General features: G+C 43.3%; 1 long non-coding RNA gene across 1 annotated transcript in view; it reads left to right on the top strand.

Moving 5' to 3' along the window:
* The first annotated feature begins 6,852 nt into the window (after nt 1–6,852).
* Nucleotides 6,853–25,090, top strand: part of LOC125970181 (uncharacterized) — a 52,965-nt gene continuing 34,727 nt past the window's right edge. Inside the window, exons 1-2 of the long non-coding RNA XR_007482030.1 lie at nt 6,853–7,089; nt 7,526–7,670. This is a non-coding gene — a long non-coding RNA (uncharacterized lncRNA). The remainder of the gene's footprint in view (nt 7,090–7,525; nt 7,671–25,090) is intronic.

The following is a 25,090-nucleotide window of genomic DNA, read 5'->3' as shown; positions in this document are numbered from 1 at the left end:
ATTTTTCTCACTCAGTCTGCTATAATGTTCTTCGTACTTAATCAGAACCTTGGTGTAGTCACGGTCACTAAAATAGCAAATATTGTCTTTCATAAGACATTTTATTTTTACTTTGAAAACGATCCACGAGAAAGGGATGGAAATCAAACAAGTCCGAGGTCTCGCGAGCTGACTCCTGAGATTAGCCAGATCCAAAGTGAGAAAGTCTTCCAGAAGCCGCTCTTCAATTACAGCCCTGTCTGTGTCCTCAGGTCCAGGAAACTCCTTTTTAATAGTCTGCTGGATGATTGATGATTCTGGGTCAAACCTTTTAAGTGCTATTCCAGGATGTGGAGGTGATAGGAAATCATAAAGTCACCACTGGCCTCAAAACAACACGTGGACAAACGGGATTTAAGAGCGCTTTGTCCTAATTGTCAAAAGAAGGTGGTGCGACACGCAGCCTGGTGCAATTAAGACGATGAGCTGCGTTTTGCGTGTTCCCTTCACGTTGTTTTGACTGCTCTATGGTTTGCAGAGTTCTCATCATCTGTTTGGTATTAGTGGTGAGGAACACATGGCCACTCAAAGGCAGCCAGGGCCCCGTGTGACATCATAGACCACAAGGCCGAGCGGGGGCATCGTCGAGAACGCCCCTCGAGGGTCGAGTACTCGGAAGGCTACCTGACGAAACATCTGCAACCGTACAGCATAAATAATGTGCTTCTGACGATGACACCTACTGGATGTCACTCATAATACCCTGACTAAAAAATTGGTTGTTCTAATTCCTACTCATCCCCACTGTCCGATGGTGTTCCCCAGGGATCAATTTCAGGGCTCCTGCTGTTTTCATTGTAATGTTCCCCTTCTGAAACCACCCTAGATTATCTTCTATTCTTTATCTGTTGTGAATAGGTTCTTTTCAGAAGCTATAGGTATTTATATTTGGAAGCAGACAAGACATAGCCTGGGGGAGTTGGCGTGCACACCTGTTTATGTTGGCCTGGCCCACTAAGTGGTGCTTGTAAAATATGAGTGAGGTTAATTTTTACGCAGGAGACGCCCTCAGGCCTCAAATCCCCAGCGAGGTCAGCATCAGCAGTCTGAAGACGACGGGACGGATCTGACACCAGGAACTGACATATTTCCACTGAAAATGTCTACCTCCCCATGCACGAGTGTGTGTGTGTAGGTGAGAGACAGGAAGTGAGGTTTCGTCGTTGCGCAGAGCCCACACATGAGCTCCTCAGGCTTCTCCTTGAGGTTATTTTTCACCCTGTGTTTTGTTTGCAAGAAACGAGAAAGGTCGGGGTTCTAAAAGGAGACTTGCACCACCAGGAAACCAACAAGATGCTTAAACGTTCTTTTCTTGCTACTGTTACCCCTCACCCTCATATTTGAGGCCAGGCTTAGGGTTAACATTTAAAAACTCCCGGATCCCCTTAGACCGCATCGCCTAGCGAGGTGTCCTCGCCGTCAACCCTCCCCCATCGCCCTCAACCTCAATCACTCGGAAAGGATGTTGGATGTTAGAGGGTCACACTGACACTCCGGAGAAGTTCCGAGATCCCTTTGATCAACGTACTTAACCCCTCTTTCCGTATATCAGACCCCCCACGCCGCCCACCCGGCCGTCGCCGCTACCCTCCGTGGGTAGATTGAGTTACACAGTGCAAAGAAGCAAGCTGGCTGATGTCCTTTTGAAAACACATGTCTTTGCTTAAGGCCAACATGTTCGTCCTTCCGGGCTTGACTGTTTCTCTGAACGCCCCGCCACAGTTAGGAAGGCCTCCAGTCATACAGGTTTGGAGTTGGTACTCCATATTGGAAACAGTGACAGTTTCTGGCAGGTGCTATGGACACACCCAAACACACATAAATGAATCTGCTATATAGTAAAGTCCCGACCCAGAACGAAACAGAGCCTAACCCTGCCTTGAAACACAAAGTGAATCATTTCCTTACTTTCATCTGGATTGTCACCAGCATGAAATAAGTTCTTCCTTACTCGTACCCCTCTTGAAGGTTTGATAGAAGCCAACACGTGGCAAAACAAAACCTAGTCGAAAGACTTTTATGATAAATGGCTTTTCGTTGGGTTTCCTTGAACCATTACAGCTCGCGGCTTGTCGGCACATACAATTTGTGTCCAATCCGCGAGATTTATACCTTAGCCACACCCTTGTAAAAAAACAACAGCACTGGAGATGAGAGAAGTTGCCATGGCGATAGACATTCATCAGTCCGAGCCTGCCTCCAGCTGCTAATTTATTCTTCAGGGAGACCCAAAGATCTGTTTGGGATCTTCGAGTAGTATATTTCGGGAAGGCGGAAAGAAGGGATGTGACCCAACAATGGAATTAGTGTGAGTCACAAATGAGTTTGTTTAGCTGCAGAGTCGCTTAGTCAATGTTTCAAAGCCGAAAACCCAGAAAGATGAATGTGAAATCATCCCAGACGTCGTCTAGGGGGTGGACTCCTGATGCACACCCAGGAAGTCCGACTCACCCGCGCTGCCACGGACCTCGACGACCACAGATGCATCCGGCGGTTGGACTTTGGGGTGGAGGGAGTGTTCTGGTCCATTACGCCCCCGCCGACCGCCGCCATCTGACAGCTGCTCCGACTGATGTCGGAAAAAGTCCGCCAAAGGGCCGCGAGGATGACGGTGGCGACGTGACGCGAGCGGCGCGTGGCCCCGTCAGTTTTACGCCCGAAGGGGCCAAGCGATGAGAGATTGAAATGCAAGTTGCGAGCCAGCCAACTGTCAAAGAGTTAAAAATGGAGCCGACAGACCTAATAGCGCTTAGCAGCGATGCCTTCATGTATGTATTTGTGGATTTCATTTTATTACGATTGGGCTCAATAACACATAAAAATGTAAGGGTAGACGTTTTCTTTGGAAGGACCATATAGAGGTCCATATGTAGAAACCATGATTTTCAGATTTAGCAACATATTCATCTTTCCTGTGCTTACTGCCCAAGCCCACTAATTGATAGAACATATCCCGATGCCTGGTAAGGTGATCCTAACATTAATGCACTATTCAACTTTTCTTTTAAACCGCAGTGACTTTCATATGACGGGTTGATGCCAATGAAAACACCCGCCAAACAAACTCGTGGCAAAGAATTTTTATTTCAAAATATGAACCGGTTTTTAGCACTTTGTGACGTTTACTAGGTTAAGGGTTGAAACAAGAGTTGGGGGTTGATATGAGGGCTTGAAGCCAAGGGTAGGGTTTCAAATTGGGGGTTCAAGTATGTGATAGGTTTCAAAAGTAGGGTTCAACTTTGGGTTGGGGTTTCAAAATCAGGTTAAGAGTTGGAATTGGGGTCTTGAAACCAAAATTTTCACATTGGGATTTCTAGCATATGCCAAAGGTTTACAGTTATGGTTTCAAATTAGGGTTTCAAGCCAGGGTTAGAGTTTTAAAATTAATGTTGGGTTTCAAGTTCTGTAGTTTGAAACTAGGACAAAGCTTTCTATTGTTATTGCGTTGGCGGTGCTGACTATGGATCAGCCACTTGTTTACATTTCCTCTGAGTATCCCTTATGCCGCTTCCCGTACCTCTCAGAACAAGGCCAAGTTTCACCTTCAAGTGGACTTTTGACATGTGTGAAGTGTCAATTTGGAGGCGAAAGACGGCAGCGGAGGTTCCCAAACAAACAGCCGCATTCCTGAGTCAGGAGGGGGACAGGTCTGGAGGTTGCTGCTTAAAAGCACAATGGGCCATGAGAACCTCCTTTCTTCCCTTTCACAGGTTCCTCCAGCCCGGCCTGGAAAGGAACTGGACCCCCGCATCGGTGCCGCTCTTCTCGCCTTTCTCATCGCTCCCCTTGCAGCCCTGTTGTGGGTGGCGTGAGGCATTATCAGCCCTCATTTGCCGCCCCCCCCTGCCGGCCGGCGGGGACGTGGCTTTTGTTTGGGGTTGCCGTGGCAGCTGGCTAACATTCGGTCACATGCTGTATGTAAGTTATGTGATGGTTTGGCCCTGGAAAAGGGCTGGCTATGCTAATGCGGCTGCTCGGAGACAAAATACATGGTGAAAGTGATCACTCGTACATTTTTTCAAAGTGACTGTGTTATTATAACAATTATTAGCGCTCGTTGTTTTGACATGACTTTCCGATGCCGCCGGTGCGGAAGATCCAAAGGAGATATTTTCTAATTATGATGGGATTCGCTATCCGATATCAAGCGAACACCAACGTGGCGGAGGGAAAAATCAGACTCAATTTCCACAGTTTCGCTGAAATAGGCAAAGCAATCATTTTTTTGGTGATTTTTACTGACAGGCAAATTCAAATTTAGGATTGCGCACCTCAGTGTCACCTGAGGTCTCCAAACAAGTAAAGACTTTTAAAAACGTTTTCGTTGTTTTCACATAGCACAGAGAATAGCTCAAATGCTTACGAGTGGTACTTTTTGGATTCGTGATGCCCCGAGTGTGTTAAAAAAAGCAATTTGAAGTTTTATAAGTACCGTAACGCCATGCTAATTTCCTGGTCTTTTGCGTCAAGTTAGCTTCAAGATCGTTGACATCTTAGAATGAAATTGTAAATTTTGGTTGAACTTTAGGGTGTCTGAATATAGAATGTTTTATTCTCTTTTATTTTATGTTAGTTTTACAGTAAACTTAATCTCAAAGTGTGGGTTTGTGTGGCTGTTGTGTTTGCTAGCATCTATGCTAATTTCCATTAGCTTAACTTCAGTGTTTTGCTAGTTGTCAGCGAGCAGAATTTTATTAGATGAAATTTTAGCGGTCCCTTGAGATGCGACTAATTCGTTACATGACCACAGTTGTATCTCAATGGAAGCTTTGAAGTGTGCTGCCGCATCGAGCAGTGGAGGTTTGAAGCTAATACAATGTGGAATTCTTTTTTTTTTGATTTACGAGTTGGTTTTATAGTGAACTTCATCTGAGAATGACTAAAATAAAGCCTGAAGGAAGCACACTCTCTATTTGTCATGCGTTTTAATAATAGTAAAACTTGTAAAAATAAAGAAAGTAAACCAAAGAAGAAGTAAAACTATTAATTTTTTTACATGGTCTTTGTCACAGCATTTCACCAACTGTGCTAGCCCCACTTTCGTCCCAGACATTTACTGGAACAAACAGGTGCACCTGCATTGAGAAAAAAAAAAGTCCTGCTTTAACCCACTGCAGCTCCCAATCCACATGAAGACCTTGTCGGATGGCGCAGCGGCAGGCCTGCTGGTGAGGGCCTGTGCCAAACAAGCTATAGGAGAGCCTCATGTGGTCGTTGCGGCGGAGTCTCTTGCACAACTTAGGCCAGCTGCTTCCTTGGTTAAGGCCCGTGCAGATGTGCGCTGTCCTAATAAACTGATAGAATATCAAATGAACTTTGACGTCTTTTCTAATGTGACACACTAATAAATGGTTAGTGGGAGAGGAGAGCTTAAGGACTCTGCTTGGAAAATGACAGGCGACTGGACAATGATGCTGTGTGGAACTCAACCAGTCATTTTTGAATTAGGGGAACATCAACAAGTTGGAGAGGAAGGCTGTTCGATGTAGGCCACAGGTGTCCAAAATCTAGACAAGGGAATAGAAATAGATCATTACTATATCAATTTCTTGCTCTTCCGCCTTAATTCAAATTTCGTTTGCGATTCTTTTAATCCGACCCGCTAATTAATTGATTCCATTAGGATGGCTTCGGAGAAAAACACTCGTGTGCGCAAAGTGCTTTTATTTTGAGCCCTTTTGACTTTGAAAGATGAGAGCGTAGGGACGTGTGGCATACATTTGTGGCCCGTTTAGAACTTATAGCGGTCAATATTAATAGTCACTGTGTATTTGAACACATGGAGTTTGTTACGTTTGCATCTGAGTCATCAAAGCGGTGCAGAATTCGCTCTGCTCACATTTTGCATATTTCCATGACTTTTTTTGCCACTGACTGTGTGTCAAGTTCTGTCGTTCTGCCGTGTGCGAACGCTGCCAGGCCCTCCAGCGTGACCAGTAATTCCTAATGGCTTCTGATTGGGTTTCAGAGCGGAGGCAAATGAGCTGTAACGTGAGCGAGAAAGACTTGCAAAGGTCGCTCAATTACATTGTCCAAGGAAATGTGAGGAAAGCGAACATTGGATTCGGGAGCGTGTTCACATCGCATTCCGGCGGAGCTTCAATGAGGTCAATTGACTGTACCGTTCTACAACTTAGCCACAATTATTTCTAAGCTTTATTGTTCTGGATGGAGGTTCAAACTAAGGTTAGGGTTTCAAATTCAAATAAGAGTTAGGGGTTAAAGCCAAACTTAATCTTTATTAACCCAGGTTGTAGTCAGGGTAGGGTTTCGACTTGGGTTTTTCTCAACACATGCAAGCATGAGGAGAACATGCAAACGTCACATAGAGGAAGGCCACAGTGTGGATTTTAATTATTGGTCTGTGGTGACCACATGGTCCACTTGTTCATCACTGCCTGTGCTGACATTAAGTGACCAGTCGGGTCAAACAGTGACCCTGAGGAATTTCAACCAGGACATTCCGATGTTGCTGTTCCCTCAGGTTCACATTGCTATGTGTGGTGGTGAAGGAAATGGGTGGGGGGCTAAAAGGTCATGCAGTGCCATACGGGAATTAGTTTTCCACCACTTGTTCCTCTAGCAATATGAGTAAACCCTTAAAAAGTATTAATTTAGGAAATTATTTTAATTCAATAAATCAGTTTCAGACACCCAAATAAATTAGCAAATTACAGATTCTACAGATAATATTTTTACATACAAAAACATCAAATGACATTAAAATTTTGGGCTGTTCACGTTTTGGCCTATTGGAGACAGTGTGGTGCACACATGCAGGTAACGCACATATATTTCATTACGTTAACGAACGGGAGAGACCAACGAAGAAGAAACAGGCCGGTGAGGCGCCAAAGTCAATCCGGTGAAAAAAGACGACGCATCAGATAGAAATAACAGGCACAACGGGGAGAAAAAAATGGAAAAGAAAAGAAACCAAAAGAAATGAAAAGAATTGGGTAGTTCTGCCTCATGAGAGGCGAGAAATGATTTCCGTAATCATTTCTCGTTTAGGAAAAACAACAAGTAAAACCACAAAGAAGTTGGCAGGTAAGCTCAACTGTTTTAATTTAGTCTCTACTTGAAAAAAAAAACTACGAAATAATTATGAAGAGCCTGGAAAATGAAAATGACCCTGAAAAGGGAATTTAAAGTTCTTCAGTTAAGTGATGGCGAAGGACGTATAAATCCATTTAGCTAACATACTGCCATTTTGTCGTGTTGTGCTTTCAATGAAGATGACTGGAACGCTATGAAAGTTAAGGTTAGTTTGTCAGCATTTAGCTGATGTTATTCGTTTTATTTTCATGTACAATGTGTGTAATTCGGTTTTTAGTGTTTAGTTTTACAGTTAGAGTTTAATACAAAGTACAGTAAGTACACCGTCTGACTTTTCGCGGGCAATACGTTCCCCTAATTGAATAACATCGGAGTGGAGGTTGACGCCATTACGCCATCATGAACCCCCCTGTAATTTGTTCTTCAGGCGGAGGTTCTTTGCCTTCCATCAAGAAGAATAATCATGGAAACGAGTTTTCTGTTTCCACCACAAGAATTTACGGCACTAAGAGGTGTCTTAACCCAACAAGATTGTATATCTGGCTCCAATCCGATGCTAGATTCTGCTAAAGGTAAGCCATTTTAAAAATTATTTCTACACACACTCAGTTTTTGAGGGCACACTGAATAACCAAATGAACAAAAGTTGTAGCACCTACATACAAGAATAGCATTTTTCTTCAAATTTTCTTTCAAATTTCAAATGAAAATGCATGACAAATGTTAAAACGGGCCAAATTTGACCCGAAATGTTACGGCACTAAGAGGTGTCTTAACCCAACAAGATTGTATATCTGGCTACAATCTGATACTGGAGTCTGCTAAAGGTAAGCCATTTTAAAGTAAAAATTATTTCTACACACACTCAGTTTTTGAGGGGACACTGAATAACCAAATGAACAAAAGTTGTAGCACCTACATAAAAGGATAGCATTTTTCTTGCTTCAAATGAAAATGCATGACAAATGTTAAAACGGGCCAAATTTGACCCGGAAAGTTATGGCACTAAGAGGTGTCTTAACTCAACAAGATTGTATATCTGGCTACAATCTGATGCTGGATTCTGCTAAAGGTAAGTCATTTTAAACAAAAGATTATTACTACACACACTCAGTTTTTGAGGGCACACTGAATAACCAAATGAACAAAAGTTGTAGCACCTACATAAGAATAGCATTTTTCTTGCTTCTAATGAAAATGCATGACAAATGTTAAAACGGGCCAAATTTGACCCGAAAAGTTTGTCAGGGTTAAACATGCGGAATGTTAATCTGTCAGTGCCTGTTCATGGTGCATTTAAATCACGAGGTCCCTTCCCCCTCCATCCACGAGCATTTGTCCCGCCACGTCCGGCATTATTAGCGCTAACCTGTCATGACACCCGGATGGCCACCTCGGCCGCCAACAAAGCACGGCCATCTTAGGTTTTCCTAGCAGGCCTCTGGAATGTACTTCATCAGCTTGGTCTTGTCAATAAGGGTGTTTTACATATTCAGGTGGGGAGGCTATTGAATTGTGACTCCTGAGCTAGATGCCAAATAGCTATAAGGGCATCAGTCTATGCAGAACAAATTTATTTAGCAGAACTCCGGAGTAGGGAAGCAACCTGTTTGCTAAATTTAAGTGGGCAGGAAGTGAATAGATGACACGATCCATCCATAATGTGAATAGACACCTGAACAAAAACACAATATGGGTCATTTTTGGGTTAATAATGTTTGTAAAAAAGTATTTCCAGGTGGCACAAAGGTAAGTGACAACTGAAGTGATGATAAAAACCCATTTTGTTAGAAGATACAGGACTCCAAAAAGTTTTCAATTTGAGGAGAATAGATTCAGTCGGTGTCATTAATAAGTACACTTCAGAAGATTGCAAGACAGACTCTGAACCAAATTTCCGTCATCGTGTTTGTGCAAGGCTTCTCACAGGTAAGTGTAAAGTTTATTGTCTATTGTCTATTGCTTACCTAGTTAGCTAGCTAGCTGGCCTGCCAGTTAATGGCAGCTCTACTGCACGCTATCCAATTCAGAATTAAGAAAGCATGCTCATAATTTACGCGCACTTTAAAAATTGATTTAAAAAATATGTAAACATGTATTTATTGTGTGTGTCAATGTTAGTTAAATACGGATTTACTGTTATTTGCGTTACTGAGGAAACGCGCTGTGACACAATTGAATGTAGCACACAGTTAAATATTTTCGCCCGTGCGCCCGTCTGCTCCCATCTCGTGCATAGCGCCGGCAGTTGTGTGACTTTTGAAGCACATTTTACTCGGAAAGTTACGGTTCCCATTTCGACTTGTATGACGATCGTTATTATTAATAATCACTGTACTTTCGATTATTATTTGATGGTGCCAAGCTCCACAAACACTCCATTACTTACTTTGGTAAAACAAAATCATAAGGTCTTAACCCACTCTCATAAAGGAAATGAGAGTTTGGAAAAGTGTTCCAAGAAATCTTGTTTGCACGTAATGCATTGGAACGTGCCTGTCATAACCATTTTGAAGGAGGTGCAAATGCATTTTTTTATATACATATATCTACTATATATGTAGTCTTTCTCTATAAATCTCAGAGTGCAGGGATAGATCCATGCCAGGTTGGAAAAACATTTGCGCCACAGCTCTGGTTTGCGGTTGGCTATTGTACAGGGAGTGGTATTTCACTTATGAAGTGATTGCCTTACAGCTGTCCCCTCAGCCCTCCCCCTGCTGCACACACTCACTTACTCCTCATTCGACCACATACATACACACTTGCAGGAAGGACGGTTAAAACACACCTCCATAAACACGTAGAATTCCGTTCCAATAGGCAAAAAGGACCAGCTCTCCAAAACAGGTTATTTTAGGGCCGACACAATGTGCCAAGTTTCACATGTGCAGCCATATGAAATACGACCTCATTGGACACTCCAATGAATGACATCCGTGCAGTACTATCTACTATATTTCCCTCTCCGGGCCTGTTCAATCTTGAAAGGATTATTCTATTTACTTTCTTTGGCGAGCTCCTCAAGCGCTTCACCGCGGCTGTGGCTTTCGCGGCCGACTGTTTATTGTTTGTGCTTTGTTATTTAGACCCTAATTAATGGCGCGCTGATGAGCGCTGTCACAGACACCGGAGAACGACGAGGTCTCACGCAATGTGTCCGCCATTTCCTCGCCGCATTCGAGGTCGGCGAGAGGGAAAGACAGATGCGCTAGAAAAACATAAGCGCCCCAAGAAGCTGCTGTCAATCCAACTCCTCAAATCTGGAAGCCTTCGAAAGGGCCTTCTCAAATGTTACAATGGTTGCGCACATTCGCCCCAGATGAGGATCCACATGCAGTGGAGGTCAGGGTTAGGGTAGGACCCCCCCCACCTCACTCCCCCACCCCTACCGCCCCTCTGTAGGCTACTCCAGCCAACTCATCTCTGTCACTGGATTATTGTTTGCAAATGATGCGCTCACTGACAAATGATGTGTGACTGATTTGAAAATAATGCAACGTGTACTCCAGAGGATGGGAAACCGACCAGTTGACATCAGTGTTGATTAATGTGCTCTGGTTGCAATTCATCACATTAATATTTAAATTTGTATTCATTTAAGCGTCTTTTTTCCCCCTCTGAGCTTTCAACTCTCAATAAGATGACCTTGTTGTCCACTTGACTCAGAATGAGTCACTTTTAAGCAGGCTTTTAAGCACTTATTCATTTATGTCAACAAGCAATTTAGAAGGTTTAAATAGTGTTTTCATCAACATCAAAGGTCATTCAAATAAATAACTCTTCAATGAACCTAGCGAACATGTTTTTCCAAACAGCACAAACTTGAGCATGTGTGTGTGTTCAAAATCAAAGAAAGTTCACAGTCTTTAATATTCTTAAATCAAAAACAGTTTGGACTTTTTAATGAACCTAACACATCATTTTGTTTTAATCAAAGGCAGTTCTCATAGAGTCTTCAATAAACCTAGCATGCAGTACACCTTTTAATGTGAACATCAAAGACAGTTTAGATAGAGCAGAGGTGTGGCACGTCTGAGACGTTTCGTCCTCCAAATGATCAGCTCCCCTCGAGAACCAGAGTTTGACACCTTATGCGTTTTTGGAAGCATCAAACGGCAAAATAGTTAAGTCTTTGACTCACACGAAATAGATTCTTCTCTATCTTCGCTGAACATGTCACAGCCGCTCTCCCCTATGGAGGAAAAAGAGCGCTTAGCCTCGGGTCAGGACCTCCCAGAGGGAGACGCGGCTGCCGTATCGGCGGTGCTGTCCCGACATGTATAAGGCAATTTGTAAAGTCTGGAGATGACTGTGTCTGTAGTTTTTCTCTTCTTCAAGATTTAGAGAAGAGGGACTTGTGTCACATGTGATTTGAGTCAGACTTAAGTCACCAATTGTTGAACTTGTGACTTGACTAAAATTGATTTTCATCGTTTCTGTCAGTAATACAATTGTTTCTATTCTATTTTTGAAAAAAATAAAACAATCACGAAGACACACATTTACTTACACTTGAATTGCATGACTTGGCAAGTCTTGACAAGTTTACTAAGATGTAAATCTCTACAATAAAAGACTATTTGATATTTATCTCATTTCGTGACCTTCGCGTGTCTTCTCAACATTGACGCCCGAGCATTTTCCACAAAATGTATGCGTTTTCACATTGCGAGCTTCAAAGACACTTGAGACTTGAGTCAGTGAACCTTTTTGATGAAATAACGTGCGTTTCAGCTAAGAGTTTGGAAAGACTCCGTGATGCTGTCGTGGTAACGGTGATAATAACTGGGGCGAGGCTGAGGGTTGATCCTGTTTGGAAGATACACCTCCACAATTGGAAAGCATCGACGTGTTTACATAGCCAGCTCTATCTTTACCCTCTGCTGGGAAAGCGGAATCAACCAGTGGTCTTTTGGTGACGATGTTCCACTCCTGCATCCACCCTGACCTTCTCCCTTGGCTCTATCACTATGTCACTTAGATTTCCCCCCTCCGCAGCAAAGTAAAAATACATTTCCCTGTAAACATAAATGCAGCTTTGGTAAAAACAACAAAAAAATCATTTTGAGAACCCAAAACAATAGAGCAGCTTTTCGTCACGGTCTTTCATCACTTCTTCCACCGCTGTCAGCCATCCCGTGAGGCAGGAAGCATCTTCTGCCGCTCCCTCCGCCGCTCATCCTCTCTTTCTTCACCCGCCCATGCTGGAAAGTCTTAGCCCCGGAGAAAGTGTGGCAAGGTTATCGTTCACGCACGGCTCCCTCGCCCTTCTCTCAGCCTCTCAGCACACAGCCAAATATAGTCTGTTTTTCAAACTTCTGCAGCCGCAGAGTAACGATTTTTCCTGATATGCGCGCGGTGAGAATGCGTAAGACGCGAGCGTTTTTTTGTTTTGTTTTGTTTTTCACGGGGCCCCGGTGTGTCACGGACAAGGGTGACAGCGGAAGGAAACTATGAGCCATCAAAAAAGAACTGTAAAACAGCTTTGCCAAAGCGTCGCCGCAGCACAAGGTGACTGTGGGCTCCTTTGTCAAAATGAAGCTGAAATAGCTATTGTGCTAAAAGCCTAAATGAAATAACTTATTCTATATTTATCGTTAAATAATATATAAAAATACTCTACGATAAAAACACATTACACCAGGAATGGCACCATGACTTTTTTTTCTCTCCCGGTGCCAACGAGGTGGCCTGTCCATTATTAAAAAGGTTATGAATATATTTTAGAATATCAGATTTAATGCTGCAGGAGCTTAAAAAGGGCTCCACAGATTTCCGACAGGGCTATAGCACCCCCTAGTCCTGGTGCCAATTCTGCATACTGTATTGCCATTATGCTTATTTATATAACAACAACTATGATTATTAGTGTTTAATTAATAGGTTTCAAGTTGATACATGATGGTAGATTGTGATGTCCTTCAGAATGTCTTTGAAGTGGTTTATTTTGTTTTAATAGGATGCCCTCCAGTAGCTCGGTGACTCGATTTAAGTTTAATTTTTTTTTAATTGAATAACAAACAACAAAGCAACAATAGCAACAGTCAAACAAACACTAACGGTTGGTTTCATACCTCCCCCCCCACCCCCATTCTTCCCACTCCAACTCCACTCCCACGCCTGGCTCATATTAAAGAGGCTCTATGTGTCCAAACTGGCACCCAGATCATGACTGGCTCTGCCCAGGACGTCCTCATCAACTATTGTCCTCTGACGGACAACACGGCGGCAGAATGGCGAGGAATTTAAATAAAGTGCCAGACGGGAGTTCTGGACCAAAATGCTTGAGTCACATGTGATGGATTTCCTCTGTGCATAACCCCAATAACCCCAAAAGTGGAATTGGTCCATTTTTGACCCAATTTGGATTATTTTTGACCCAACTGTTAACATAGCGGTTTGGAAGACGGATGGATGGAATATTTATGAGCAATAAAAAAATCCTTGCTGGTGTATACTGATTTATGTGCAGGCCTAAGGCTAGTCCCTACAATCAAGGGTTGGGACAGATACACGAGGTCCACGGACATATTCAAGTCATCAGCGGTTATCACCATCTTATTTAATAAGGGTACCAGCTTACGTCAGTTTGTCCTCTGATCACGCACAGATCATTGCGTCTTTTTTAGCCAGCAAAGGTATCTCCATAGGGCATGACAGGAGCAGCACTGATTGGCAGCACTTGCATACCAATGTGAAATTTCCAACATCCGGTTTATCTTGCTTAAAAGTAGCGCTCAATCCCCCAAATTAGAGGTGAGAACACTTGACTGATGGAATTGTTCTAAATTCATAAATGATATTAGTGAGATAAAAATGTTTTCCAAGGTCGTCTATTCGTTTGGGATGGAGAATAGCCTTACTGGCCTTCTAACAAAGTCCACCTCTTTTTAATTGCATTCCCTGGAAGCCACTCGAAAAAGAGAAATACAGAGGGGAAGGGGAGGGAGAAGAAAGAGCTCAAAAGCGGCAAAGCCACCATTCATCCTTGACAAAATGTGTGGCACCGTGCACGGGAAAGAAAGGCGGAGGCCAGGCTCCAGTTTTAGCTGGCTCATTAATAAGCCATCGGGCCCACAATTAAAACTGGCTCACTTGTAATACAAGTCTCCTCAGATGCTCAATGGCAACGCACGGAGGCAGGGAGACACTGCTGTGTGCCGAGGGAGGAATCAAAAGGCTTTCGACAATACAGTCATCAGCGTGTTTTGCCCCTCTGAAAGACTCTCGGCGTCCCCACTTGAAAAACGCACAGTATTACCGCTACAAAAAGCCCTTCAACTCTCTGCTTCACTGTATGGATTCATCCGGTGCGTTGGAGTGAGTGAGGCCACTCTACCAGGTGCATCGTTGGGACCTTCCGCCACCTTCCGTCCACCGATTCAGGCGCCGCCCTAGTTTGCAGTGTTATCGGTTGTTCGGTTCAGTTTCTCCAGGCAGTCTGGAATAAAAAGCTTCTTAGGTTAAGTGCGAATGTGAGTGTGATTGGCTGACGACAAGTCCAGGGTGTACACCACCTCTCTGGAAGAGGCTCCAGTTTATCAGTGACCTTGATGAGGATAAGTGCTGTAGAAATTTTTGGAATGGATGGATTTTAAGTATAATATGGTATCTCCTCTATATTATGATATCAAGGTGTCCCCCGAACATTGGCATATTGCCAATATGGTGTCATACAAACAGTGAAGAGGACATTTATGTCTGATCAAAATCCAACCTCACATATGGTCTGGACCAGAAGGTTTAAAAAAAAAAAAAAGGCCCCTTTTGTATTTTAAGTGGTTACTGACATATAAATGGACTCACAATGCAAGACGACAAACAGCTGGCAGGAGAAGACACCCCCCCCCCAGAAAAAAAAACAGATGGGAAATAACAATGGCTGTTTGTGAGATGGGCAATCGGCTTGTCATGGCGCTAATGCATCTCGGAAGACCAGGCGCATGTATTGAAAGAGCCGAGAGGAAGTGTTCAATGTCGCTCTCCATCTTCCCAAGGACAAACCGCAAACATCTGATTCTGCGTATTCCACACACACATTCGCCTTCATTGATGTCCTCACAAATTGTGCAAGGATGCTCTTGTTAAATATGTGCTTGCTTTGCTTTCCAAAGCATGGACGGAAGTTACAAGCTTGAACATCTGTCTTCCACTCCACTAACCCAGGGAACATTGATGGCAAAAAAGAAAATCAACACTATCAATTTCCGATAGGAAACAATGAAAATAGAAATGAAATGTTTGACCAACACAAAAACTCTTAACTGTGTGGGCAATTTTTAAGTGACATTGTTACATTTGTTGCGCTAATGTAAAAATAAGTTCCCACTGTTTAAAAATTGCAGCCTTCCGCAAGTTTTTCCCCATTGGTAAAAAAATTGAACTATGAATCATATGATCCTGAGTCAAACTGTCAGCATCGTAAACCGTCCATTAAGTGTGCAGGCAATGTTCTTCTTCCAACTCCTTTTTGAAAGTGGAAAATTTGTGTTAGTCTTTTATTGTCTATTGTTGATTGTTGGTTTTGTTTTGATGTCCACAACAAAACAAGTGAATCAAATCTCTTCTCTACTTCCTTTGTTCCATTTCCTTATTCTTCGACTGCTCAAAATATCCTTTTATTTGTATTAACAGCCAAGAATGACAATGATTGTCAACAGTGGACTTGCTTGAGTGTTATTGGGTATCATCTTCAGGCATAGCACAGTAGATGGCTTCAATAGCATTGTGATAGTAAATTAGGACAGAAAAGGATCTGCTGCTCCCCGTGGATACCATTAAACAAAATGTCTGTTAGGTGAGCTAAGTACTCAGCCTTCCTGCCTGCAGGTACAACAAGGTAGATAGTGCTACTTAATGTCGAGGAGCCCTCACCTGGGGGTGCACTTCTCTACTTGATGACATCACACCGATTGCTACCATTGACTTTTTATCAGCTTTTATGCAACAGCAGCCAGCAGCCTCCACCTATAGGAGTCTTTTTGACTCAGAAATCATACGTTTAATATACCTTTGCGCTCCAACGTTAACATGTAAGGTAATTTGTATTAAGAAAAAATCAGGAGGAACATGGGATGTTGAGAGCTACTTGGAGCAACACATTGGGCTAATAGTGGTTAGCATGTTGACCTCACAGTTCTGTGATCTGGAGATTGATTCCCCATTGTGTAATTTCACCCAAACTGTATCTAAGGGGTAATGCAGATAGGAAATTTGAAGTTTGAGGAGGTTCCATTGAAAATTTGGATAAAATGTACTGAACTGAATTTCAATTTCTGCTATCTTGTGTTGTCAATAAGCCTTCGGTGGCTAAATTTGCTATTGGTATGGATGATGGAGAAGTGGACAACAGACTTGTATAACGGCTTATGCGGCATTGCAACATTTTAGGGAAACACGGAAAAAAAACTTGTTTCCATTTTCCAACAATGTGGCAGTCTGTGTGCTAAATTATGCCCACTTTTTTGTGATCTCATCAAATCTGGAGGATCTGATTTAAATCCCGCTCATAACTCCACCTCTGCAACATATTCCATTACACTTGGACGTCTGACATTTTGTAAGCCGCAGGCTCCCCCCAAAAGTGCCATCGCACGACATTCTCAGTGTTGGAAAACACCAATGCCATGCCAGCAACAATGTTGTTGATCAACATCAGGCCAATAACGATGGAGAGTAATTGGCCATTTATTAATATTTTGTTTGTTTACTCTTGCCATTGAAATCAGGTGATTCGGATCAGGTGACTCATTCACGTGAGCACATTTTTCTTAATTTGTAGTTTCTCTATCAGTTCATTTCGTCAAGATACATTTTAGAACAGTCACCCTCAATTTAGATCGTCTAAATGATTTTAAACGATCCTCCGAGCGCTTCAGTTCAGCTTGGTTTTCCTCGATTTAGCTCGGCTACGTCACAGCAGCACAACATAATGTAACCAGTAACTCAAGGCAACCAGCATGCCATTATTTTGCAAATGATTTCAGAAAACTCACTTTGTGAATGTCAGTGTAACTTTATCCAGAGCCTCGTACGAATTGCACCTCGGCCTCATATGAGTAGCATAATATTACCATTGCGGTTAACAAGCTAACAACAGCGCACCGTTATTTTACAGATCATTTTACAAAAATGACAGCCGCATAGTTTCATCCAGAGCCAGCATTTACTTGCCCCAAGCACATCGTTTAACCATAATTACTTCTTAAAAGGGCAAAAAATACATCCAAAACTTGTATCATTGAATTCAACAGAGCATCGCCAGGAAAGTGTCGGATCTCTGTTCTGCGTAGAGCTGTGATTGGCCGGTCTGCGTTTAGGTGCACGCGGCTCTGGGAAAGGTCAATAGTACCGCGTGCTGGAAACCGAGCCCCGCATCTGCTGGGGGAGAGCCGGTCGAGGATCCCCCTTGTAGTGCTAAGTGTTTCCTAAAAACCTCAGAGATGAGAAGACGCTAATGTAAGGAGATGAATAAGAAAAACATATTTTGCAGCCATGCCATGAATGCTGATGCTCTCTTCAGCCAAGATCCATGACTCCCAAGACTGTGATGAATATTCCACTTGTTAGCATGCATCATCATCTCCCTCAAACACACACGCACACACTTTCCTCCCACTCTGCTACTTGGCCTCGAGTGCCGACAGGAGATTAGCTGCTGTGGGAGAAGCACCGCTCCAACATTACTCTCTTGTTTAGAAGGTGAAATGAAAAATCACCCTGTGGTCCTAATCCTGCAGACACTCCACGCACTCAATATTGTCCTCCAAGGGTGCGCTTCTTTTCACTTCCAGCGCTGCTATGGCGACTGCTGACGGGGGAGGGAAACAAAAGCCCCACCAGAACGGATTTGTCGTGAAACTAAAGTAGCTTTTGCTTTTAAGATATGAATTGGAGAAGTCCCTGCAATACGGCGCTCTGTCCATAAGTGGTGCTAGAAAGCAGGCCGCTTGCCAAGAAGCCTACACTTAGTCGCTCAATACAATGTGTGCGCTTATGAGTGTGTGTGTATTTGCATCCAAGCTCTCCACGTTAGACCGTCACAACGGCTAGTTAAACATTACAAGCGAGGTGAAGCAGTGGAACAAAACGGTATTTGTGTACGCGATTCCAAAGCAGAGCGCACAAGTGTAAATAAAAGCTCATTTCGGGCTTAAGTAGCGGAACCAAAATTGTTTAGGCATAGTTCGTTTGCACACAACCATCGGAACATTTCTCACATGTTGAACATGCAGTATATTTTTGGACTTTTTTTGGCGTAATTTTAAACTTAGACCTAGGGTGAAAAAATAAGACAGTACAGGATTTGTTGTAGTTTATTTGTAAGGCTGGAATGGATTAATAGCATTTAAGTTTCAGTGTTTTTACATATATGTGTATATATACTAGGTACATACCCATATATATTTTATGATGACTAATGCGGCCGAGCCTCACCCAGACTCAATCTCCAGTGGCCGACAGAATGATCGACAGCTACTTTTGTTGACAGTTTGGTGTATGTCTGTGCTCCAGCGTGATTGATGAGTCAGAATGACAATTCATTTTCATCCCATTAAAAGTGTTGTGAAAAGGATAACGATGTTTAGCAAACAACCAAGCGTTAGCCTGCACAAGGGCTAGAGGCCTTTCCCATGCATGTCTGCTTGACAGCCTCCAATATCCTCACAGCGACCACAAGAAGATGAATGAGCACCCACAACTTTGTACACCCACACAAACACAGACAGATGCAGGAAATGCAAGTGCAATCATCAAGCGGGTGGGCACGCTCGGGGTCAAAGGTGGCTTTAGTTGGCATTCGCCGCTAATTGATAACATGTTTGCTAGTTGAAAGGCTTCGCTCCGCTTTTAAGAAATCATTTTTTTTGTTGTTTTGTTAAAACAATCCAGCTTGCACATTAAGACTAACATATGTGTCTGATTAGCCTACCATGTTTTGATCATATTCCAGCCAAATTAAGAGCAGGTGCTTGGATTGTCTCTTGCTCTCACTCGCAAACGCACCCCAGAAAAATAGTGTTTGTATTTTTCGGCCAAGAGCGCAACAGTTGCTCAGAGAGCGCTGAAGATAGCCCGGGTGCACGCAGAGTGCACGGCCACAGGCATGACGAGCACATGAATCCATAAAAGACGGCTCACAAGAATCCAAAGCCGTCATAAATAAAATGGCGAGACATTTTTGCTATACACAACTAATTTCTCAAATCCCCCATGTTAAACTTCCAATAAAACTTCAAAAAAATTGATCAGAAATTGTACAGCCTTTTGGAACCCGGGTTCACCTCTAAAACACAGGTATTGTTTTTTTTCCGTCTCATAAAGGTGACAAAAATGAATGGAATCTTCTGCATGAAGTAAGACAAAGGAGACAAATTCCAAAAGAGAACCACTTTTTTTCCCCCCTCCAACAAAACCTGTGGCGACATGAGCAGGAGAGTGTTTGTCCTGCTCCAAGTGATGAGAGAAGGATCTGGCGAGACTGGAGGTGGGCCTCCTCCACATCCAGCACACTGGATGCGCCCGAATGGCCCCCCACATCCAAAAACACTCTCACTGACTGAGAGCAGCACACATACATACACACATGGACGCCGATGACGGACACGTCTTCGGGCGTACTCGCACTAGGTAAACCGTCCCCCCAGCTTGAGAACTACTTGATGCCTCAAGTCCGGTACATTTAGCTAGTCTGAGTCTTAGCGGGCTAAAACCTCAATACGCTTCCCTCTCCTGGGACGGTTGGAAGAAGCGGCCCATTCTTCGGCACGATCCATCGTAGGCTTTACATGTTCTGTAAATCATAAATGATATCGCTAGAAATCTTTCACTGAGGTGGCCAGAGTGACACAACATCTCAGTAAGAGGTGGCTACACGGGCGCGTACACATTATTTGCATTCTTGTACCACCTGCTAGAACTGACACGTTTATCTTACCATCCGCTGTCAGGGTTTTATGAAATAAAATGCACACGTCTACAGAACCAACATACAAGCAGGAACCAGTCCAAGATACTAGATACTGAGAAAAATAAAGCTAATAATAACTGTACAGTACTTGAAGACCAAAAGACTATTGATGTCAGTATTTTGCAAGTACTACGTATTTTTCCGTGTCATTTTGTGTAGTGTATTGCATCCCGGCAAACACGCCATTCCAAGTGACCACAGGCTCATTACACTGCGGCCCTCTAATCCACCTACCTCAACGGGTTGGGGTGGTCTAGGGTTTGCAGAAGCCAGCTGGCCTGGCAGGGAATTACGCATTGGAACTGGCCGGCCTTTAGCGGCCTGCTCATGTCAATGCTTCCATCTTGTCGGCTTAGCTGCGGACATTTAGTCGGAAGAGTGAGCCAACACTAAAGAGGCATTACAATGAAATCTTGGAGGCTAAACGTTGCCTCGGCGAGAAACCCAGGAGCTGCATTTGACAGACAGTGACTACTTTTTAATTCACTTTGGGAACCTAATGTGCTTTGTCAACAGACTACTTTTTACTAAACTATTTATTTTATGTATTTGTTTCAAAATAGAATGGTTACTGTTTTCAAGTCTTTCAATCTCAAGGGGCAAACTAGTACAATGTGTGAGTTCATTTTTTTACCACTGGCTTTGTGCAGATAGTAACTCTCTTTTCCTAATCAGAGAGGTTAAGCTAAAACAACAGTGTAAGACTCCCCGCTGATGAAGAAAACGTCTTGTATGGTTAATCTCCATTAAACACAGGAATTTGCATTGTTAGTGAACCATAAACAGAGTACAGACTATTAAACAGATATCAAACACATTTGCACGCCTCATTTCATAAACCATATGTTTCTGTTCTAAAACGAATGTGCTTTATCTCACTCTCTTCAATAACATGCCTCTTTTATGCATCTCGGCCGCATTGAAAAAGCCACGGGAGCCTTAGCGCTCGTCTCCCGGCATGCAGCGAGCCAAAGGAGTGCGGGGCCAAACGGGGGTGAGTCATGCTGCGGGAGCACGCTACTGGATGCAAAACAGAACGGTTGCTTCCTGCTGAGTGGAAACCGCAACTCACATTAAGTCATTAGGCAGTAATTAGCCCGTGTGTTAGCGGCGGATAGGTAGCATAGCGAGAACGCAGTGGAATCGGTACAGCTGTGGTATGCGTACGTGCGTGTGGAGCTGATGTAAACATGATTTTTTATTTCAGTCAGTATGTAGCTGCAGAACTCAGCATGGTGCTTTGAGTTGCTTGTAACAACAATCGTTCTAGGAATCGTTCTTTTCACCAAACAATCGTTAATTGATTAGTTGCCAATTCATCCTTCTACCTCTAATTTCCACCCAAATGCTCTGATCTGTATTTATAACCATGGCTTCCCATATATCTTCAACACAATCGCATCTTGACATAAACGCAGATTATAGGCCACTTGCTCCAAAGTGAATACTGGCTTGACCTAAAGCATAATCTTTCAATTTCCTCAGGCTCCAAAATATTCTTCTCAATACATAGGTGACAACTCGGGGAGCGTATTTGCGATTTGTCATATAAGACGTCGGCCCTCACCTGTAGGTGTTTATATGGGTCCGTTTTTTTAAAACCATGGCAACGACACCTCGATATACTGCTTGTAGATGAACTGCGTGACCTCAGAGAAGTGAAACGTACGCACGGCGGCAAGCTTCTTTTACGTACGTGCTTTTACATGAATCAACATGCCAAAAGCTACAAGCCATATTGAATGGAATCATAATCATACTGAATCAAATCATTCCACTTGTAAAAACACCGTTCTTGAAGCGTACCCATGTATTTAGATACCTATCGAACACTCGCAAGGTGCACGGAGCAGATTTGGAGAATGGCCATTCGGAGACCAGGCCTCGTTAATGACAAAGCAACACAAATGGTGTCGCAACAAAAGCTAAAGAAGAAGCAAAATACACAGTTACACCCTGGAGTCGCTGAGAATAAAGTGGGCGCAGTTGAGTTTAAAACCAAGTCGCGTCTCAGCTTTGATGAGGTCAGTCTGGTGTGTAAATAAACGGTCGTCTTCCTTATTCCTACTGGCGGGACCTCCTTATCACACGGAGGCCTGTCATTAGACATCCCGACATGCGAGCTTCATCCATTCATTATGTAATGATTAACTTTTAACAGCACATTACCAAATGCACTGTCTCGGGGAGGTTGTCTTTTATGGAGCCGGAAAATGCAACAGCACATACTGGAAGGGACTTTCAACTGTGGGATCGCATTCTTTGGACATGTGGGCCTTTTTATTGAGTGTTTCATTATCATTTCATTTTTCCTTTGTTGACTTAAAGCCAGATATTGGACAGACAGTGTTATGAATATTTGGGTTTTATGTTATAAAGATTGTCTTTTTTTCTTTTGAAGAAGTACAAAAGTTCAATGGAAAGTAGACAGACCATCTGATGTTTATTTATCTTTTGAACCAGGTAGCCTGTAAAAGCCTTTTGTGATTTTACACCCTTTACTCAGATGGACAGTCTTGGGGTTGGAGGTGATGTCGGCAATGTTTGCCTCCTAGTGGCAAATACTGTAATTACAACTTGTAAATGTGTTTATTTAATCGAAAACCACTCCGAGTTACTCATCCCTGTGTTAGGGTAATGTATATAATTTAAATTCAAAATACATTTGTACTTTTTTACTTTTACCTTCTTTCAAGAGCATAGGCCATGTCAATTATCAATTTAATTTCAAACAGTAGCCAGTTCAAAAATGGACAGTGGGCCCCAACTGGCTCCCAGCCTGTAGTTTTGCGACAGAAGGGAATTACGCTCACTGACCTGGCCTGGAGGGAAAAAAGGCAGATGACAAAAATGGACAGCAGGGGTAGGACAACGGTCTTACATCATCTGCATGGCAGACTTATCTGTCTGGACTCGGGACCGGGTGGCATTCGTCTGGGCGAGCGGTGAGTCACATTTTCTGTTTACCTCCATTCATGAGGGCCGGCAGCAGGGTGGCTTCCACCCGCGGGTTAGCGCACCATGCCAGGAATGTGCTGTGCCCACACCTTGCTAAACCGTGACCCCTTTCCTGTGGCGTAGGACCTGGTTCCTTTCTAAAACGCTCTCAGCTGGAACTGGTGCGGTATAAATAACCCTGCTGCTGTAGCCACTCTTCCTCTAGAGCAGACTCTTAGGTCAAACAATGTTGAAAATATATCATATTTGTTTTTGCCCATGGAGGTGGCTGATTTGTGGCATCTGAGACAATAAATGAAAGCGGGGCTGTTTGGACAAGACGAGAAATGTTTATTACACTTCTCAATGACGACTTTGACGCACAGAATTGACAAAATGCTCGCCAACGGCTTGCTTAAATAAACACACGTCTTTGCCAATATTGAGCAGATTTACACAAAGCGGGAGCTGTAATGAACGAGGGAAGTTTAGTAATTTATTGTTTCTAGTGTAGGCTGCTGTAGAATATATATAATTTTTTTACTCTTACGATTCCAGACAATGGAGTGACATTGTCTCATATTGCCAAACTGGTCTAGTCATTTGACTCACACTAACAAGAATGCCAATGCCTTAAAAAAAATGAAATCAATGTCATTACATCTGTTTCTGTTCACACAAAAGATAAGCAGTCAGAATCTTGAAACCAGGGTACAAACCCAGTGATGATATTTAGCGTTAGACACCAACTCACACAGGAAGAAGAGACATGCTAATGACTCAAAGATATTGTAAGAAACCGAACAAAGACCCTGGACTCATTCCACGGGGATGAGGCCACACTTGAAGTGAACCGAGACTGATGCTGAATGCAAATAAGCCCAATGAAAGCAACAAGTGGGCTAGAGATGCTGCGAGGTCCTTTTGCTCAACTTCTGGGAACGAGCACTTGGCATGTCTCACGAGGTTTATTTATGTCAGAACGACAATGATGCGTTCCCACCCGGCAACATTTTGGCAAGGATTTGCTCTCATTACAAGCACAGCGTCCTTCATGATGAGGAAAGATGGCACAAAGCGTCGTTAGGATGCATCATATTTAAGTTGTGCAGTGGTATCACTACCACCACTCCGGCAGTGTGATGACTTCATCAGGGTCGATGCTCTGGGCATGCCATTCATCATTTCCGCTAGTGTATTGTACTTACATAAACGTACAGTGCGATGATGGTAAAAACAGAGACACTAAATCGTCTCAAAAAGTAAAGAAGTTGCCTAAGATGGCTCTACTGTCTGTGACTTAAACTGTAAATCAATCAAAGATTCCGCGGGGTCCACAGTGATCTCTTGGCACGGTCGGGATCCACTCAGAGGAGGAACACGGGCGAGCGCGCCAGTTCACACCGAAATATAAGCAAATACTTGACGAGCGAGCTTGCTTCCAGGAAAAGCCAGAGCCCGGAGGAGATAGCTGCTAATCTGAGCGTGAAGCAGAAAGCCAAACACGGGGCGACCGCAGGGCAGGCCACCCGAGCACGACAGCCAAATGCATCAGACACCTTTGGGTGATACCAAACCACAAGACGTGCAAGAGGCCTGGGGCGCCAAGGCAAGAGTAACGCAGCTGTGGCCCGCCGTTGAAAGGACGGACGGCGCTGAAAATGTCAGTGATGCACAACAGAAGATTCACCCACTACAACTGTTGGAGCATTTTACAACCCGTGGTTTCCTGAAGGATTTTAAACGAGTAGTTTTGTAGTACGTAAAAAGTGGCTTTTGCCAAATTTTTACTGTGTATTTGAAAGGGGAACAAAAATTTCAAGGATTCTACTTTCAGGAGAAACAAGCCAGGGAGTTTTTCAGACAACACTGAGAAAAGCGGGTTGAAAGGATCTAAAGGATAATCTTCAATATTCAAGCAAGGATTAATCTAGGTTAGAAAGAGTTCAAACATGTGACTGATGACTGTATGACTGATGTGTCCTAGGTTGAAGGTAAAACCATTCTTCACCTGTTTTCAGATCCCACAAAACAGTCACCCTGGTAGCATCCGTCCAACTGTGTCTGGGGATTCCATTGAGC

The sequence above is a fragment of the Syngnathus scovelli genome, chromosome 6 (genome assembly GCF_024217435.2).
Source record: "Syngnathus scovelli strain Florida chromosome 6, RoL_Ssco_1.2, whole genome shotgun sequence".
Taxonomy (NCBI): Eukaryota; Metazoa; Chordata; class Actinopteri; order Syngnathiformes; family Syngnathidae; genus Syngnathus; species Syngnathus scovelli.
Note: the sequence above shows the minus strand (reverse complement) of the source record. Positions and strands in the feature narration are given on the sequence as shown.